Genomic DNA, 21,710 nt, shown 5'->3' on the forward strand with positions numbered 1-21,710 from the left:
GTCTGTGATTTGTCCCCACCATATTTCCGCAGGGGGCTCAAGGTCCACCAACAACCCCCTTCTGATAAAACTACCAAAAATCACGAATGACTGCTCACCTTCACTCTTTAATTCCTCTTTTTTCCCACCTTTGGAATAAACTCCCTCACTCTGTTCAATCCCATTCTTCCCTCCAGGCCTTCAAAACAGCCGTTCACCACCACCTCTTATCATCCCCCATCCAAATCCTCGATCTTTTCTACCCCTGTTAATCCACCCCAAAACCACTTCCTTCAAATTCCCTGCTTTCCTTCCTGAAAGTCCCTGTAATGTCCATCTTGTATACTCCCTATTCCATCCCTCTGCCTTCCACAGGTCTCCTAATGTCTCTGTTCCCCACCGTTTTGTCCTTCCCACTCCCACCCCTCTTGTCGCATGCCCCCCCCCCTGCTGTGCGTTGTGTATTTGCTCTCATACGAGCCTCGACAAGGTATACAAAAAAAGCGTTATTTCATGTTTTAACTTCAATTTGATAAAGAAGTGAAAGTATATACTGTGATGTTGACCTTCCACATGTGAAAATAATTTGGTACAGTAAATTTCGGGAAAATTGACTCAGGGGCAGTGCCGGATTAAGCCTCGGCTGGCCCTAAGGCACATTTTGAAACTTCAGAGAATGGCCTGAAAATTTTAAATTAGATCTTGGGCTCATGGAAATGGACCCCAGACAAAAGATGAACTGACTCAAGAACAAAATATTTAATACAAAAAAAGACAAATATTTAATGTGAAAATAATTTTGGCTGGCCCTAAGGCACATGCCTTGTCTGCCTAATGGTTAATCCAGCACTGCTCAGGGGTATAGAATGATAGAAAAATCAAAGAAAAAGCTTCACACAGAAACAACTCGCTCTTACATCGTGTGTGCTCATAAAAACAAAATCCACAATGCATTCATATTTATTCTGAATTACATAAAATTCAAGAATATGTGCTACATTTTGTGTGACACAGGTGCACCAAATATCTTAACCATAACTTGTAAGACTTTAGTTTGGCACTTGGATGATCACATGCTCCAAATCAAGATTTGAACACGAGGGGCTAAGTTGTTGATTATGTGCTGACATTTGGTAAGTGGGATGGACCTAACTTTGTCTGTGATTACTTGTTTTAGCTCAAAGATGCTTCTAGGGTTATCCTTGTATACACTGTCGTTGCAATATCTCTAAATAAAAGATAAAATAAATAAATAAATAAATAAATAAAATCTAATGGGCTCAGATCAAGGGAATGTGGAGACTGCTCAAAACTGAAGCATCAGCCAATCACTCTCTCAATGTCATGGCTTGTCACCCACTCACAGGACACATTGCAGTGTGTGGGGTTGCACCATCCTGCTGAAACCATTGTTATTCTCTTCAAAAGCTTCTCCTATGACCAAGAGCAGCCAAGAACTTATTCAGCATTTCAATGTGGTGCTCAAAGTCGATGGTCATGGCATTACCATCCTCATCTTCGAACCAGAATGGTCCAAAGATACCATGCTCGCTCATTGTACCTCGACTGAATTTAAGGGTCTCTGGCAAACCTCATTGGAGGGTACTGCACACATTCCCTGCTCTCAAAATGTCTTCATCCATTTCAATATTCTCTCTTTGCATGGCACGTCTCTGCATTTAATTTTCTCTTAAACTTTCTTTGAGTTTGGACGAAGGATTGGATTTCGATGTATGATTCCACAGAAGAAGCCTTTTCTTCATTTGTTCAGGACATTGATTCCTACAGGACCTCAGCTATCGTTATCTATACTATGAGAGAGCCGGTGTGTGTGTGTGTGTGTCATTTTTCTCAGAGATGGCTGAATGGATCTTCATTAAATTTTCAGAGGTTCATATTTGAATGTCAGTAGTCATGAAACTTTACCAAATTGTAGATGTAGTCACAACTGAGAAGCCCATTGATTTTGAAATCAAATGTCATCTTGAGGTGTTTTAGGCTATTTTTTTTTTTAAAAGAACATTTTGAAGAAAAAAAAAAGTGATTTTTTTTTTTTTAATCACTCCATTCTGCCCACACCTTTGCAACCTTATGAAAGGTAATATTAAATTATCCCCAACCCCATTTCTTCGTGGGTGTGGGGAAGTGTTTTAGGCCCCCACAAAAAAACTGGTCAACACTGGATACCGCTGCCAGTCTAAAATTAGAGAAAAAAAAACATGAAAATTAATGGTGATTAAAACGGAGGGTTTTTTTGTCCCACTCGGTATATGGATATAGTAGATTCATGTGCTTCACTCGAGCAAACAACAAGAGCAACACCAAAAACAACAACACATGGCCATTCAAGGTTGACCTGTAATTTTTTTTTTATGAGAGAACATGTCAAAAAAAAAAAAAAATCGAACAACACTCGGTAAAACACATACCTACACCAGAATGAATGGTTTATATCAAACTAATAAGCCAGAATTGCATCCGGAATTGAACAAATATCTCATTAGCTTGTTCTTGTCACCTACCAAACCCATGTACCAAGTTTTGTCAAAATCTGTCCACAAGGTTTTGAGATATCATGCGATACTGTATATCGTTTTTGGCCCCATTTTTCAATTGTGGAAAAATCACGAAAAATTCTCGTATCTCGACCTTCACAAAAATCGAATCAATTCATCCTCGTCACACCCCTAAGCTGTCCACCATTTAGTCTGAATATGTCCAAAACTTTTTGAGATATCCTGCTAACAGACAGACAGTTAAAACGGGCGAAAACATGACATCTGTCCACTTTCGGTGGCAGAGGTAATAATTGTTTGAAACATCTATATAAATAATCGCCTTATTCTGCTTGTTACTTGCAAACTCAAAGATTTTTCAAGTATATTGGCAAGTCGATTTTGTTATTCTGTCTGTCTGTCTGACAATCACCTACAGGTCACAAATTAAAACCGATCTTCACGAAACTTCACCAAGTCTTAGAGGTAGTCTCACCTGAGAAGCCTATTGATTTTCGAGGTCAAAGGTCATCTTGAGGTCAAATTGCTAAAATCGTTATTTTTCATCCGATTGACTTGAAATTTGAACAGGATTTGCATATTTGGTCACTGAATTCAACCACTAATTATTTTTAAGGTCAAATTTGTTTTATGGATTTTCCATGTACAGTATTTTGCTATGCATGACATCTTTCTTGTTACTTGCAAAATCGAAGCTTTTTCAAGTAGATTGGTTGGTCGTGTGGATTATTCTGTCTGTCGTCTCATGTCAATCACCTACAGGTCACAATTTTAAACCAATCTTCATGAAACTTCACCACATGGTAGAGTTCGTCAAAAGCAACAAGCCTATTGTTTTTTGAAGTCAAAAGGTCGACAACGTGGTGAAATTTCTAATATCCTCAATTTTCATCTGATTGACAAGAAATTAAAGCAGGATTTGCACATCAGGTTACTGAACTCAACCACCAATTCTTTTTGAGGTCAACATAGGTCAAAAGGCCAACATAAGCCAGATTTCTAAAATTGTCAATTTTAATCCGATTGACTTGACATTTGAAGAGGAGTTGCATATTTGTTCATTCATTCAACCACCAATTATTTTTGAGGTCAACAACTTAGGTAGGATTTCTAAATTCCTAAACTTTCATCCGATAAATTTGAAATTTGAAGAGGATTTATATTTCAGGTCACTGGATTCAACAACCAATTATTTGTAAGGTCAAATTTGTTTTCTGGATTTCGCAAGTATCATGCTATGCACGACATCTTTCTTGTTATTCGGTCTGTTTGTTTGTCTGTCAATCGCCTAAAGGTCACATTTTGAAAACCGATAGTCATTAAACTTTACCAAGTTGTGGAGGTAGTCACAAATGAGAAGCCGATTTATTTTGAGGTCAAAGGTCATCTTGAGGTTAAAATTCTAAGTCATTTTTTATGCGATTGCCTTAAAAGTTGAACAGGATTTGCATATTGGGTCACTGAATTGGGAAACCAATATTTGAAGTTAAAAGGTCAAATGTGAAATTGCTAAAATCAATTTTCACCTGAGAAATTGTCAATTTCCATCCTATTAACTTGAAAATTAAGCAGCAATTGCATAGTGCATCAGGTCAGGTCAGGTCAGGTGTGGGAGCATGCACCGGAGCAGCGCGTCGCTACGTCCACTTTCCGCCGGTAATCGAGGGGCTCTGTAATTTTGTAATTTCATTTTCAAAAACGACAACTGCTGTGATAAAAAGTCAATTATACCGCTGTCAACTATTGCCATGGCTTACAAACATCGGTTGATAAGGAACAGCTGGCTTGGCAAGCAATTAGCGATGTATACAGCGATTCGTCGGTATGAAGTTTAGCGATCAGCGATGTATACAGCAATTTGTGGGTATGAATCTCTATCGTACATAAACCATTACGACCTGTTCCAAGGAAAGGCATTTTTAATAATACTAAAACAAAATTGCAGATTAAGACCCCTGAGAGGTGAACATGGGCTGACCAAGGATAAATCTGTTTTTTTTTTTCATGGAGATTCAAAAGAGGTGTTAAAATTTACCCAAATACTCAGTTTTCATTCATACACTCCCTGGGAGTTCATTTACTATGCATGCAAAGTTTCAGGAAGCTAGGTTTCATGGTTTTGGAGTTATGGACACACACACACACACACACACACACACACACACACACACACACACACACACACACACACACACACACACACACACACACCATTTATAGTCAACTAGCAGGAGTATCTGGCATTGCCTGGTGCTGTTCTAACCCTATTAGTACAGCGGATAAGCACAATAATTGTGCGTTTTATGAGAAAAGCATGAATTTTCGACATAGTTAGTGAATACCATAAGGTTTATTTTCAGATGTGGAGGGAAGTCAGATTTGACTTCTGAGGACCGTGAGATGTCAAATCCAGGATGGCCACCAGTCCACCGGATCTAATGTTCAAACGTGCTTCATTTTAGAACCAAACAGTGTAGAAAAACATTTAAGGTGTCATTTCCAACTAAATTGAAGATACCCATTCATTTGTTGATACGTTTGAGATCGCCAGCATTCAAGGAAATGCATTTAGGTCAAGGTCAAGGTAAAAATTGACCAAAAATAAGCAATCAGTTGAAATTTGCAAATGAATCCCCAGTGGTGTCTCATGTTTGAGATGTCATTTTAAACGAATCTTCAGATGTCCATATATTTGATGTTAATTTACAAGTTGCCAGAAGAGGTCATACATTGAGGTCAAGGTCAAGACTGAAGTATCCCAAGTATGCCAATATCTGAAAATAATCAAGATTAAGTCAAAACAGAAGGCAAAGCTCGCAGCACTGAAGAGTGCCTGTGGTCTCTTTTTGAGGCTGTACATGTCCTGTCAAACACAAGATGAAAACATGGACAATTTCTTCTTCCATGAAAACCATGCAGCCCCACCAGCTCCGTCAACTGGAGGAAAAATGTGGATTGGGGTTAAAGCAGATCTACTTCACTGCCTGGAATCAGATCTGCTCGAAAACAATAGTGCGCCTGTGGCTGATGCAACAATTCTCGATGGTGCATCTGTGGTTCAAATGCTAAATCCTGGAACATCAAGAACATTTCAAGAGTATGGAGAAAGAGTGTTTGCACCATACATCTCTGCTCAACTTGAAAAAAGCAGCCGCATCGACCTTGTCTGGGATGTGTACCTACCTGCCAGCCTGAAAGCCTCAACCAGACAGAAGAGGGGAAAGGCACCAGGAAAAGGGTGGCTCCTTCTACTGTGATGCCAAAGAAATGGAAGGACTTCCTTTGATGCAATGAAAACAAAACCGAATTGTTTGCTTTCCTGTCACGTGAAGCTGTTCATCTTCCTCTTGCAGAGGGCAAGGAACTGTATGCAACAGATGGAAGTGGAGTCCTCTGCTCTCCTGCTGAGTCATACTTGGCCCGCCTTGCCCCATGTTCGCAAGAGGAGGCCAACACTCGCTACTTCTGCATGTGGCAGATGCTGTGCAAAAGGGGTGGAAGAAGGTGACCAAACGTACCGTTGATACTGATGTGGTGGTACTGGCTGTGGCTTCATTCAGCAAGACAGCTCCTGATGAGCTGTGCGTTGCCTTTGGTGTCGGGTAAAGCTTTCGGTACATGGCTGTTCACGAAATGGTTGCCACAATGAATCCAACACAGTGTCTGACTCTCCCAGTCCTTCACACTTTCACCAGGTGTGACACTGTATCTGCATTCGCTGGCAGAGGAAAGAAGACTGCCTGGGAAACTTGGAAGTCTTTCCCAGAGGTGAATGATGCTTTCAATGAACTCATCTGCATGCCAAGTGAGATCAGTGAAGGATCAATGTTACTGCTAGAGCGATTTGTGGTGCCAATGTACAACCGAACCAGTGAGAGTACGGAAGTGAATGATGCCAGGAAACAGCTCTTCACACAGAAGTGTAGAACTCTATAGAACATTCCTTCAACCCAGGCAGCACTCAAGCAGCACATCAAGTGCACTTGCTACCAGGCCAACTGTTGGAACCAGGCATTGGTCCTGGATCCTCAGATGCCAGATCCATCTGACTGGGGCTGGACAAGGGAAACAACTGGGTGGCAGCCGCTTTGGACCACTCTTCCTGAAGCATCAAAATCATGCCATGAATTGATCTACTGTCGTTGCAAGAAAGGGTGCACTGGATGCCGCAAGTGTGCCAAAGCTGCACTCAAATGCACTGCACTGTGCTTTTGTTCTGGAGACTGTTAGATTTTGATCATTACCAATAGGATATTCAGAAATTGTGGATAGTGAGAATTCGAAAATTAGTATGAGTGGGAAGATTGATAGTTATCGTGAGCTACATTGATCCGTACAAGTTTGCTGGATAGAAATGATATTTCAAAGGAAGTTGTTATGCAATTTGGTAGAAATATGTGGATATCTAGTGCTAATAGTGTCAAAATGGAAGTGAAGTTTCACTGTTATTGCATAGGTCCATCCAGTGTCCAAGCTAAAATAAATGTATTTGCAAAAGAATGTCCAAAAGTTTTTAAAGTAATTTGACATTGACCTTGATCTAAATGCATGTCCTTGGGTTCTGGCGATCTCAAAAGTATAACCAAATGAATGGGAATCCACAATTTAGTTGGAAATGACAAATTAAATGTTTTTCTACACTGTTTGGTTCCAACATGAAGCGCATTTGAACATTAGACCCGGTGGACTGGTGGCCATCTTGGATTTGACCTCTCACTGTCCCCTCAGAGGTCAAATCTGACTTCCCTCCACATCCGAAAATAAACATTATGGTATGACCTAACTATGCTAGAAATTTCATGCTTTTCTCATAAAATGCACAATTTGTTAAAATATGAGAGCTTATCCGCTGTACTATATTGGCATTATGAAGAAATCAATTTGTTATTTTTTCTATTTTTAGTGGGTGCCCAAAACACTTCCCTGCACACACTAAGGAATGGGGTTGGGGATCATTTAATATTACCTTTCACATAGCTACAAAGGCTTAGGCACTATAGACAGATTTAAAAAAAAACACATTTCAAATATTTCAGAATTTTTTTTTTTTTTTGCAGAAAACACTCCAAGGAGCTCACTGATGAAGCTCTAAAAATTTGACAAAGATTCATTTAGCCATCTCTGAGAAAAATGGTGACACACATCCATAGAGACAGACAACCCATTCTTACAGTATAGTATGGATGCCTTTCACCAAGCCCAGATGTGCTTGGGCCAAGGTGGGATATTGCCAAATGTTCGTTATTATTGCCAAATGATACTATTATTATTATTATTGAAAATATTGTTGTATCCAGGGGGTTTAACCCCTACCTGGACAGATGCCCAAGCTTCTCCCTTTGAAGGCCAACAGCCGAGACTCGGAGATTAATACGCGCGCAGGAAGGGGGCAGAATGGTGGAGGGGCAGAGGAACACAGCACAAGGGGGTTTATACTCAAACCCCACTACAAATACACAGATACAGCTTCTGAAAAGGAATTAATTTAATGAAAAGAGACAAGCATTTACAAAGGACAATAATTCAAAAGGTAATGATAATAATGAAGTAAATAAATCCTAAAATCAAGGCCCCTCTTCACACAGACACAAATACAGCCAAAGGGAAAACAAAATAAAAAGAAAACCCTTCCTTTCGAGTATTCTTGTACTTCGCTTGGCCCAGAGCAGGTCTTTGTGGAATTTGGAATTGAGGCGCTTCCACCAGCACGTGCAGACATGCACAAAATGGCGCCTCGTTGCTTCTTTCGTAGCGGGACAAATGCACGCCAGGCAATCCGCGAGCGGCACTCCACAACAAGGCTCAGAGATCAGTGCAGCGGCTTTGTGCGCCGATCATCCTCACCAACCCAACCAAGAGCCAAAGGCCAGCGTCTTGCTTCACCACACGAGCCAAATCTCCTCAATATGAATACAAGGATCGTGCCGTCGTCCTCAGGCATGCGCTCACCCTCAACGCTCGCCTCTCCAAAAATGCACAACCAACCCTTCCTCTTCGGTCACGCCTCTCTCTCCTCCGCCTCCGGGGCGTGGCCTGCTCACACGAAACCCAGGAAGGCGGGGCTTCTGCCTGCTCAGCTAGCTTCTGACGTCACGTCCATCAATCATCAGCCTCAAGGGCATGACTTTGCCCACCGTCACCCTTGGAGGCGGGGCTTCTGCCTGCTTATTTCTCCTCATGGTTTTGGTTATAAACATGTAGGGAAAAGTCACATGGGGGGTAATTGCATACTGGGGAACTTAGTCTTATTCCGTCACTAATTAACACTGCAACCTCCCCCCCCCCCCCACCGTGTGGTGACACATAACACTTAAGCTCACAGGTTCCCTACTTAGTTACATCGAGATTCCTCCTATACGTCCACGGACCAAGTAACTCCACACAATGCTCTATTCCCTATTAAATTCCTCAATCTACCCTCACAACCATAACAAAATTATCAGTTTTAATTAATACATGCTTTGTTACAATGTTATCATTATTTTTGTTATTATCCCGCCCCCCCCCCCCCCCCGGAGGGAGGGAGCGGGATATTGTAATCGTCCGGTTTGTTTGTCTGTTTGTCTGTCTGTTAGCAACTTCACGGCAAAACGGCTTTGGCAAACGCAATCAAATTTAATCCACAGGTGGGCAATGAACTTTGGACGACCCCATTAACTTTTGGGTCCAATTGGATCAAAGGTCAAGGTCACGAAAAGATCAAAATCGGTTTTCGCTCATAACTTCGTAAAAAAATGATCTGATTTACTTCAAAATAAGCTTATAGTGAACCTTATTCTATTTGTCACTTATAATCCTACCCATTCCTTCAGTGAAAAATGCATATTTGTGAAGATCGGTAGGGTCCGAAGTTTTGGGGGTCATGGTCATCGGTCAAAATTACAAATTTTCCAATAAAACTAAAACATGGTTACGAAAATACAACTTTACGGGAAAACGGCTGGCTCAAACACTGTCAAATTGTATCCACAGGTGGGTAATGAACCACGGACGACCCCATTATCTTTTGGGTCAAATTAGGTCAAAGGTCAAGCTCAGGTCACGAAAAGGTCAAAATCGTTTTTCGCTCATAACTTCGTCAAAAATGGTTTAATTGACTTCAAACTAAGACTAAAATATTCCTTATTATATTCCTTATAATTAACATTCAGGTTAAGGATGTATTAAATTTAAATTTGATCCCCAAAATAACTTTATGCCTTAAATGTGCAGGATTTGTTGTGCCTGGCACCACTTGTTTATTTTATAATTATAATGCCATGTGATGGAAGGACCTATTAAGCTGCTCTAAACACCTAATATGGTGTGCATTTAAAACATGGGAATTTTTCCGGTTTATTTGTAGTTAATTAGCCTAACAACTCAGAAAATGATGATGATCATTTTGGTGTATCACACTCCAAATCAAAAAGCTCCAGTGCACCACAAAAAAAAAATATGACACCGACACTGATACCGACACACACCTCGATTACAGGAAGGATGATTATGAGTTTTGTTCAACTTCATACTTGGACTTTTTTTTAACAAAAATCTGGGACAGTGGAGTTGAAACTTTCCCCGTTTAAGACTTTAAAAAAAAAAAATTCAATGTGGAGTCTTTTACAAGAGCTCAAACACAGAACGTATAACAAGCGGAGCAGGAGACAAGAGGAGTGGGAGAGAGAAGAACAAAACAGTGGGGAACAGAGACATTAGGAGATCTGTGGAAGGGAGAGGAATGGGGGCAGGGTACACGGGGTAAACAAGATGGACACAACAGGGACTTTCAAGAAGGAAAGCAAGGAATTTGAAGGAGGTGGGTTTGGGGTGGATTAATGGGGGAAGAAAAAATCATAGTTTTGGATGGGGGAAGATAAGAGATGGTGGTGAACATCTGTTTTGAAGACCTGGAGGGAAGAGTGCGATTCAAGAGAGTGTGGGAGTTTGTTCCAAAGGCGGGGGGAAAAAAACAGAGGATTGAAAGAGTGAAGGTGAGCAGTGATTCTTCATTTTTGTAGTTTTACCAGAAGGGGGTTGCTGGCAGACCTTGCGTGCCCTGCGGAAATATGAGGGGGACAGATCCCAGACAGAGCGAGGGGGGGGGCGAGACCGGAGAGGAGACTGTATAAGACAGAAAGACCACTGACCTGCCTGTGGTAAAAGTGAGAGACCCAAAGACTCAGCCTCATCACAGGAGATACCAATGATCCAAAATACCTTGGTTTCCAGAGCGTGAAGCTGAGAAAGGTGAGAGGCGAGAGCACCAGCCCAGAGGAGAGAGCAGTACTCCATCAGCCTGCGGATGAATGCTTTGTATGTTGGCAGGAGCTCAGGTGTACCAAGGGAGGACTTTGCACGATGGAGGATGCCCAGTCGGCGACTGGCTTTGGAAGCCAGCTTGGAGAGGTGGCTTTCCCAGGAAAGATCATGGCAGATGATGAGGTCCAAAAGCTTGAATGATAGGACTTCTTCAAGGGGATTGGTGAGAAAGTACATGGGGGGGGGGGTTCCAGACAGTCCTTTCAGATAGACACAGTGAGAGTGTGAGATTTGTCAGGATTGAAAGACATGTTACAAGTGTTGGACCAGCTTGTGATTTTATCCATATCTGCAGAGAATGAAGAGGCTGCTGCTTGCCGATCTGAGGGATGACAGATGGTACAGCCGAGGGTGGAGTCATCAACAAAGAGATCAAGAGGATTTTCCAGAGTCGGCGAGATCATTGATGAAAACCAGGAAAAGCACAGGACCAAGAACACTGCCTTGAGGATCTCCAGCCTGGACAAAAAGAAGGGATGAGAGAACTCCATTAAGGACCACACGTTGACTGTGACAGGAGAGGAAATCTGTGAGCCATGAGTGGAGATTGCCTTGGATACCAGAGGAAGAGAGTTTGGTGAGCAGGGCGGGTGTCAGACCATATCCATCCATCCATCCATTGGGACTATACTCTGTGCAGAGCGTTGGTGCTGCCTAAGCAGTCTCCTTGGCTGTTGGACACAATCCTGGACGGGTCGCCACTCCGACACAGGATACCAGCAAGCTGGCACTAATTTTCCAACCTCGGAAGGATGACAGGCCGAGTTAACCCCACCTGGTATCAATTCAACAGCTGAGTGGAATTTGAACTCAGGACCCTAGGATCCCTAGCCCACCATCCTAACCATTAAGCCAACACCAGGCAGAGTCCATATCAAAAGCATGCAATATGTCAAGGGAGATGGCTCTGACTTTCCCCTGGATTGCTGACACACTCGTTCAATCAATGTGGTTTCACCTTGATGACATCTGTGTCAAAATCTTTGAATTATGAACATAACCATTTCACGACAAGTGTTTTGACGTCCATCATTCCTCAACAAAATGCAAGGCTGGCAGGATGGTCTCGAGGTAAGCTCACAGCCTCTAAGCTGTCTGGCCAAGGTTTGATTGATGAATCACCCTGTCATTTTGGTGTTTCACAGGCAGGGTGATTCATCAATGTGTGTGCCATCCTTCGGATGGACTTTCATCAGGCATCCAGTCTGTCGGCATTAGTTGGTGGAAGTTAAAGATCCTATGTTGTCCTTTGCAAATAGGAGGTGAGCCATTGCTGGCACTGTGAAAAAATTACAAATTCCTTCTGTGACATCCTGAGTTGGAGTGGCGACCCAACCAGAATTATAGGCTAGTAATTGCTTCGGCAGCACCAACGCTCTGCATGGGCATGGTACATGATGATGATGAAACTTTACGCCAATCAGATGTTCATTGAGTGGTCCAGAGATGAAAATCACAAGTTGAAAGTCTGGACTGTATGGGGGATGGTTTGGAACGTCCCAACCCATCTCCACTAGAGTAACCAGGTCCTTTGCTAACCACCTTAACTAATCTTGTATTGAATATCGAATAAGAACTAAAGTTCATAGAACACATTTCCAGGTATGCTGTCTTGAGAAACAAGGATATGGGCGAGTCTGCAAGTGGTAAATTTGATTGGTCGTGATGACATAATATTTCGTCCAAGTACCGCTAAACAGAAGGGTTTTGAAAGTGTGACAAAGACGATTTGTATTATACAGTGTTCAAGTATATAATTCAATTGAAATAAAATAAAGACTTTAAAGGTTGCAGAAAAAGAAATTTATAAGTTTACTGCCATTCACGCAGTGTCTTATCCATCCATCAATCCATGGGGATTCTCTCTGTAGAGAGAATCAGTGCTGCCAAAGCAGTCTGCTGGGCAATTGGGCACAATCATGGACGGGTCACCACTCCAACACAGGTTACTCAAATGGCTCAATCATCCCATCAAGCTGGTACTCATTTTGTTAAACTCAGAAGGACGACAGGCAGAATCAACTCCACCTGGTATTAATTCAATGACCGAGCAGGATTTGAATTCAGGATCTGAAGCCCACCACCCAAACCATTAAGTCAACACCAGGCAGAGTGTTGTATACACAACTACATGAAAGATGTACAACACCAAATTGAGCATAAAGTCTGCTGTGAACTTCAGCTGGTTTGATGTTCTCCTTCATAAGAAATTTAATGACAGCACGCATGCTGTGTTCTCGTACACAGCACGCATGCATGCATGCATGACTACGTGTGCCAATGTCATCGTTTTACAATAAAGCGTCCAGGTCAACCTAGAACGGTCATGTGTTGTTGGCATCGTTTTCGACTGCCAGGGTGAGCACGTGAATTGTAAATATGAGAAACGGTGTTGAAGTATAAAATTATGAGAGGTGGGGTTGTAGGGTTTGTGAATGTGTTTGTAGGTGACAACACCAAATGTGATCATGGTTTTGTCTATAAGGGAGTTTGACGATGAAACAAACCAAAAAAAAAAACCTTCTCGGCTACCAGTAAGAGATGAGATAAAATCAAATGTTTGTACGTTTAGATCCGGGTGGAATTACTCACGATATCAATCTTCTAAGCTATAACAGTGAGGTTAAAAGATGTCGATGTCATTACACATCTTCGGAACATGTACAAAGGTACTTTTCTTTGATAAGTGTAAATACAGCACACACCAATAAACCTTACAAGAAGAACAATGATCAGATGGAGTGGGTAATGCCGATTGTTATGACTGTGATAAACCTTAGGTGACAGTGGCGCCAGTTGGGGGTTGAGACAAGAGGGAATGAGTTTTTGGTGAGATGGGGAGATAGATACAGTGGGGTGGGGGGAAACAAAGCAGGTAATGGGTACAGGTTTCCAAATATGTATACGTCCTCTTCTCTCTGCTGTGCAGGTTTCGTGTCCAATGAAGCTTGGTTCCGGTATTTTACTCATGGACATGTTTTTCATTTTCAATATCGAAAGAAAACTTCCTTTTGCAAAACTGATATCAGTAACTCACAGAAATCCTTATTTTACTGAGTGTCGAGACACGAAGCATTGCTTATTTGTCCCTGAGGACTGGACTCCAGTAAATGGTCAGCCCAGTGTTTCTCCAGTGCAGACTTCAACTGGTTGGTAAGAGTCGCATCGATAGCATATCCCGGTGGTGCACTTTTAGCTTCTTTGTTTCTGTATACACATGATCGAGGCTGGTGGAAGAACTAGAACAGTTGGAATGTTCTTATCGCAGCCTCCGATTTTCTAACCCTAACATCCATCACAAAGAATATTACTAGCCATCGATTTGGTCGATTCCTTTAAGGATTTTCACGACCCGGTTGAGTTCAGCCTGTTGTTTCCTGTCAATGAGTGTGGGCAACTTCAATGCTCTCAATGTGTTGGAATATTTTCATGTTGTCAAAGGTCAAAGGTCAGTCTAGCTGTTTATTATAGAGGCTATAGCTCCAGCTTTTATGCCATTTTTTGCATGTCATCAACTTAACAAATCGTCCAACGCAGTTCGGACATGCCGATGGACAAAGCGTGCATGCATGGAGGCACGGCTTGTATCAGTTAACAGGCGCATGTGTGGTGACGTAGTTTCCGACTTTCCATTCATCTCAAAGCGCGTGACTCATTCTCGCCTCTCCACTCCTCCAGCATGACAGTTTCCTCTCCTCCTTTTGGGTGGAGGCACGATACATCAGCCAGGACGGATTGCGGTCGGTCTCTCGTTCTCCGTCCCCTCCTCGTATGTCACCGGGCCAAAAGTCAACCAGGTCAACAGGGTAAGTGGGCCGAGAGATGTTCATGGGAGGACAGCATGGTTTTGGCACTATTGGTACAGTAGTTATCTTAAAGAACGGTATTGATGGATACATGATGGAAACTGAATTGCAAGTTGTGAAGATTGCCAGAGGAGGGAGTTGGCAGTCATACTATACCACTTGAATGCAAGTCTCGATGAGTCAGACCGGGTTGAAAAGAGGAAGTGAAGAAAACGATGCTTCAGGAAGGCGGGGGGAGGGGGGTAGAGGGAAAAATGTGGTGGTGCAGTGGTGGAGAGAAGAAGTGGGAGTAGAATAAAAGGTGCTGGATGGGGGTGGCGGTGTCAGAGAGGATGTTGCACAAATTATTGCCTCGCCAGGGAGTTCGGGGGCCGTATGAGGGTTTGCACTTGGAAAGCGAGAAAGCAAAGAGGCGAGGATGGTGGTTTGAAAGGTTAATGACGTCATGGGGAGGGGGTGAGTGCGGAAGGAGTGTTCCGTTGGTACCACCGGGCGTTTGGGGTAAGAGGCGCATTGCAGGGGATATGGAGAGGACGTTGTTGTAGTTGGCGTGGAGCTGCAGACCGAGGAAGAAATTTAAAGACTGGTTGGTGCACGAAAGGAAGGGAAGACACGTTTTGAAGGTGAGATTTGAATGAAGCATTGGATAGAAGCGTGCAGAGTTCAGGTGGCAACAAAACATGATAGTACTCATCCGAGATATGTACGTACGTACGATGCAAGGAAACAGCAGCTACAGCTGTGCAAAACGAGCAAGACGATGTAGTTCGCAGTGCACAGACACACGAGGTACTGTGTGCCATGGGGTGTTAAGGATTGGTAACAGAGCGAGGGATGTGAGGATTGGCAGCGAAACGAGATGCGGTGTGGATTGGCAAAGCAAGAGACAATGATTGGCAAGACGAGGGACGTGGTGAGGATTGGTATCAAAGGAAGGGATGTGGTGATTGGCAAAGTGAGGGATGCGGTGAGGATTGGGATACAATTGAGGGATGTGGCGATTGACATCAAAACGAAGGACATGGTGGTGATTGGCATCAAAGCAGGGGTCATGAGGATTGGCAAAGCGGGGGTGGTGGTGATGACTGGCAAAGCAAGGTACGTGGTGAGGATTGGCATGAAAGCAAGGGAAGTGGAAAGCGAGGTATGTGGTGAGGATTGGTATCAGTGTGGGATGGGATGTGTATATGGGAGTAAGCAAGTGGTTGATTCAAAGGTAGTGAAAGCGTTAATCTTGTCTCGTGGAATGCATGGCATGCAGACTGCACAAGAACCCTTGAGGGAAGGGTGAGAGAACATTGAACAAATGCAGGAAGAAAGTGCACCGACATTTTATCTGCTCTGAGTAAATGTGAAGAATAAGGAAGATGTAAACAAACTGTGTACATGTTTTCCTCCAGCAGCAGGAACACTTCTTTCTGTATAATCGATGAACATAAAATGTTCAGAGGGTCAATCTGTTTAAAGCACACATCCATTGATGGGTGACAATGAATTGGCCGTTCAGGTATTGAAATCCATGTCCATGTCACTTGTGCAAAGGGTGAGGAAATTGAGAAAATAAAACTACATTTCAAGGGGATTAAAGAGAAGGAAAGGTGTGGGGGTTGGGGGATAAGGGCTCCAATCCTGCTGCATGTACACATAATATGTGCACATTATGTTGCAAGACTCAGTGGTGCTGTTCCATTGGCCTTCAGGATTGCTGATCCTGACTGCACTGCCAGTGACACCTGGTTAAGCGAGTCCACCGATGCCATCAGGACATTGTGAGTGACTTTGAGAGTGGTTGCGATTCCTCACAACCTGCTATTATTGATTTGGGTTTTAATGGTGTGACATTGTGAATGCAATCTAATCACACAGGATCATTAATCTTACTCATCAGCATGACAACGTTTGGTGGGGGTGGGGGAAGGAGAGAGGGAGAATGATTTGGTAAAAAAAAAAAAAAAAAGAAACATTGTGTTACACGAAGATGTAGAAGTACCATCCCGTGCAGCTAATAACCTTAAAGGTAAAATTACCTGATTTGAATCGGTGTTGAATAAAGAAATGTTTCAAAGACTGTGATGATTAAGCGGAAGCACCACTTACAGTCTTCTGATGATACGCATATACCACACACATACACCCTTCCGCAAATTATGCCTACTATGATCTCACAACCTCCCTTTCCTTGTCCTCTTTAATATCACATTTTCCCCTCTTCTTCTTTCTTAAGTCTTAATCCCAAAAGTGAGAGGTAGGCGACTGGCCCACCTTCTCCATTCTCCTCTCAACTCCTTGTACTCCAAATCTCTTCCCACTACATTCCTCCACCATAATATTATTTTCTCTCCTTGGCTCGTAATTTACCCCTACCCCATTGTGCATGAAGCAAGGAGATTTGCTCCTCCTTTTGTTAGCTTTTTATGGCAAATACAACTCGCTGTTACAAACATTGAAACATGGATATTTGCAAAAGAAAAATGAGGGAGTGGAGAGGGGAACTGAAAAGGCAAAGCTACAAGCTGCTTACGACAGCAAACCAAGATCTGCAGGTTAAAGTACAAAATGGAAAAGAGAATTTGGATCAACCAGGAGATGGTCAAAGAATGCAAGGTGAGGTGATGCTTTGTCCTGCCAGCTGATAAAATGCAGCAATGTGCTGGTTGCCATTGTCATTAACAAGAGGCAGGTATGCTTGTAGAGTTCAAACAGCCAAGCACTCTTTGCTGGGTGTGTGGACTTGTGTAGCAAAATAAATGTGATCTTATCACTCGCAACCCCAAATCCTCCTTTCAAACGACAACACCAATACTCCATAATCAGCAAATCGCTCTTCAGGTCCACTTGGGCACATCAGTTGAAAAGTTTTAAATGCTAAACCGAGTTGTGTCTAAAACACAAGGAAAGTTCTACATTTAGCCATCCCATCCAGATGTGCTTGCATAAGATGGTGAAAACATGTTAGAGGACGTGTGCTTACAATGTGCACACAAGTGGTGGTTCAGTGGGGGGTTAAGGTAATAAGACTTTAAAGTGCATTAGTGAGGGGAGGTGAAACAAATTTGGGAGGAGGTAGGAGTTAGAGGAAAAACAGGAAAGGGCACGTCTCAGAGCATCTTGGAGCAAAGGCATGTAATGTAATAAAAATCAGATAAATTTGCATACTTAATAAGTAGATGTACCAATGCAAGCTTTTAATTTTAGATTGTCGAGTTATCTTCAACATTTAGCCGAAATCGTATTCTTGGCAGTGTGGTGGTTTTTAATTCCCACCATGACTGTTGTGTGCTTGGTAAGCATCCAGATCACAAGGGCAATGCCAAAGCCTATGGTTCAGTGGGATCTCATTCAGATTTCCAGATCACAAGGACAATGCCAAAGCCTATGGCCCGCTCATTCAGATTTCCAAGAATGTATCTTGTACCTGGAGGCGGCCTTGGCTTGTCACTGATACCAGTGCTTCTTCCTCCCGTATAGAACGTACCTGCTTTCTTTATCGAGTTGCAAGTGGCAATTTTCCACCTTTGCTCATTTTTTTCAAGATTTTCTATATATTTGGCTCATCTGGATGGGTGTAGTGCTCTCAGAACCATGCATGCATGACATTGGGAATTCCAGAGTTTGAATCACATTCCGCATGAGGTTGTCTTTTTTTTTAATACAAAGTCACTAGAAAACGCTAGAACACGGAATGGGACAGAACATAACAGAAGACGAAGAACACAGTGGAAAGGGGAAAACAAACACACTGGGATAGAGGGACATCAGGGTAAAGGGACATAATGAAGGAACGATCGGACAAATAATGAAATGAAAGTGAGGAGAAGGACGTAGTGAGCGAACAAGCTGGATGCAAGCTCAAACAGCAAGGAGAGTAATGGAAAAACCGGGGATGAGACAGAAATGGAAGAAAAAGGAAAAGGAGGGTGAGGGGAGGAGGGGGGGATGCAATAACCTGAAAAGGATGAGGTGGACATAGGGAGGATCAATGAGTATAGAAAGCATCATGAGTATGGATGGATGATGATGTGGAGTGAGAGGCCAATGAAGCCCTTGAGGGAAAAATGGGATTCAACAGATTGAGGAAGATTGGGCCACTGGTAAGAGAAAAGAGGAAAAGATGGGTAGAGCTGAGCAGTGAACCTGGATTTTAGGACTTTCACCAGAAGTGGGGTTAGTCGTGGATCACGTGCACCTGACAGAAACCTTAGCTCGGTTGGGAAGGATGGGTGGGGGAGCAGAGCAAGGAAATGACAGTTGGTACAAGACCATAAAGGAGGTGGTACAAGACAGGGAGGCCACAAGTTTATTGGGTCAAAGGTCAGCATCACATAAAATCGTCAATTTTTATCCAATTGAGCTGAAATTTAAATTATCATTTCAGCTTTTATCATCAAATTTTCAATAAAGCTTTATTATGAGAATTTGGTCAAAAGTTCAAAGGTATGGTTTAGTTTATGGAAGAAGTCCGAATACAAATCGGATGCGCTTTGCATTTTTAGATGTTTTCTAGTGTATTCTTTTTTCTCTTTCTTTTTTTTTGTTTAACCAAAGTCGTGGAAAAGAAAATGCCATTGAACCAAAGTCGATTGGAAGGGAGACAGAGTTCCTCAGTTTTAAACCTTTGCAACCTTGGTTCAAACAGATATAAAATAATTCAGGGCCCTTGGGCCCATCACACTTGTGCTCTATCTACAGCTTTACATACCTGCCGACTGGAGGCAGTTCTTATTCCAAACAGTAATTTGACTTCGATGTCAGTAAGCAGTCTCCTGCCACAACATACATTTAGTTGAGAGAGCCGGCTTTGTGTCCCCATTTGAAGGATGACCTTCTCCGAAACGTATTTCCTGCTGGCACTTCACCACAATGGCGGTTTTGAAGAGAACTTCAACCATGTTGGATATTGAACATAAATTTGGAAGCCTCATTTCAAGTCCATGACCAACATAACAATTCCCCCCCCCCACCTCCCCTCTCAAATGTAATGCATTCTTCTTCTTTTCATAAACTTTGACCTCATTTCTAATTTTAAACAGCACTTTCTGGGTGTGCATGGTGGAAATTACCCTGAGAGAGGAATAAGGTGTTTGTTATTTGCAGAGATGAGCCTGGACTTGTAAAACCCTGGGGCTCTTCTGGCATTGTTCTTCTCATTACATTCACTCACATTATCTCTCTTATACACACGCACACACCACTTTTTATATACTTGTTTTTCTGTTTTCGGTTTTCCAGTTCTCTACATCCCTGCAGCATCATGTTTGTTTTGGTTTATTTCCCCCATGCCATGCCATGCTATCCCCGTGTATTAAATAATGTTTCCAACCTATTGGAATGAATTCCGTTGATATTAATGATAAATGTATTGTTGTTTCTCTGCACATACAAACGAACCCTGTGAACATAACTGAAAGAGTGAGTGTTATTTGCTAACGGGAGGTAACAAGGTACATGTACAACACTGCACACACACAGGTGTGACCACAATAGTTTACAAGATTGATGTTATCAGTATTTCACATGGAAGTATTTTGTATTTTCCAGGTGTTCCGAATTTCGTTTTCCACCTTCTCAGGGTTGAAGTGACTGGACATATTCTTCAATTCTTGTGAAACATGCCACCAACTATCAGTCCTTGGGTGGCTGTTTTGGCAAGCAAATGCCGCAAGGAAGACCCAAAGTCAGACTGACAAGACAAACGTCCAGTGCTGCCCGCTGACCCAGCACACATTGTAGAATCCTGTGCCCTACATGCAACAGCTACATTGTCTGCTGGGTTAGTGTGCAGTTTTATCAGCATGAACGTCAATCTACCAGCAAGACATTGTTGGGTTGATGTGCTAAAGCAAAGTGAAGATGCACTTGTGTACCAAACTATTACACTTTGAATTGAGGTTTAAATAGTTGTTACGTGTAATTAGCACACGAGTTGGCACGTGACCTCGTTGCTGTGAAAATATCTGTGCATCTGCATTTTCCAGTGTACTCTGTATTTCCACCTGCACTGTACTCCCATTTGCATTTTCCAGTGTCTGAATGTAAGACGCATTGCAGAACTTCCCTTGCACATTTGGATGTAAGCAGTCTCCACATAAAAGTTGTGCACAATCGACTTTCCTTTCATTTGTAGTTAGTGTGCTAACCTGTCTGACTTTCCCTGTATCTTTCTGAGAAATGGTGTTCTCTGGGGCATGCTTATTCCGATGGTGGTTTGATGGTGTCTGGTGTCCCGTAAGCCCTGCAACAGAACATGGTGTATTCGCGGCAAGTTGCTAACATTTCGAAAGATGTTTTCACACAAAGTATTTCAGGGATCAGAAAAGTATCCACTTGTACAAAACCTGAGTTTTTGAGAGCTGAGGTGTATGAACGGCAGTTGGTAAGTAAAAGATTCGGACGAGTTATTCAGTCTCGGACCATAGATAAGCAGAACGGATTAAATGCGAGTGGACGCAGCATAAACAATTGGTCATATATAATTCAATATATGAGAGCGTGAAGTGCTTTCTGTCCGTGCTGTCTGCAGCCACAGTTATCACATGATCGACAGCCACATCAACGAGTTTGCTACCTGCTGAGTAATCCATCATAAAAGTTTTCATGTGGACATCAAAACTGTAATAAATAAATAAATAAATAAAATTATTGGGTAGTATTACAGACAAATCACTATGGATTGTCCATGAATACAGCATCAAGCTTGAATCAATGTAGAGTTTTTGATAATGATGAATTGTCTTACTCATGTCTCCTGTTCCTCTGCTCGAATAGTTTCATCTGATCATGTGCTTGTGAAAGTCAACATCTCTCTCACTATTGTAAGAAAGCTGCCTGAGCACCACCAAGAGTCTGGCAGTTCACTCAAGTTGGCAGGTAGGGATTACAAGCTCTCATGTCAAGAATGGTCCTTCAATTCCATCTCTCCAGAGATTAATAATGCCTGGGAATCCTTCCACACAAGCTTGCTTTCCCTTATGTACAGATTTATAGCACCTTGTCTGCAGTTAGCATCCCTATTGTCTTGCCCCTGGTGCACAGAATCCTGTAGTGAGGCAGTTGCCTTCAAACCACTTGCCTTCTTTTCATGGAAAGCAAATCTGACTGAAGGTAACCT

At 42.5% G+C, this 21,710-nt stretch overlaps 1 protein-coding gene and 1 long non-coding RNA gene across 3 annotated transcripts in view; one reads left to right on the forward strand and one right to left on the reverse strand.

Annotated features, from left to right (window-relative positions):
• CCDC80 (coiled-coil domain containing 80) overlaps positions 1-21,710 on the reverse strand; it is a 183,117-nt gene that overhangs the window by 118,463 nt on the left and 42,944 nt on the right. The gene's annotated exons all lie outside the window — the stretch shown is intronic.
• Positions 14,609-20,708, forward strand: LOC147017805 (uncharacterized). Its single transcript, XR_015062151.1, has 2 exons — positions 14,609-15,225; positions 20,141-20,708. It is a non-coding gene; the product is annotated as an uncharacterized LOC147017805 (long non-coding RNA).

Source organism: Eptatretus burgeri, chromosome 10 (assembly GCF_056783735.1).
Source record: "Eptatretus burgeri isolate ZD-2024b chromosome 10, Ebu_testis_v1, whole genome shotgun sequence".
NCBI lineage: Eukaryota > Metazoa > Chordata > Myxini > Myxiniformes > Myxinidae > Eptatretus > Eptatretus burgeri.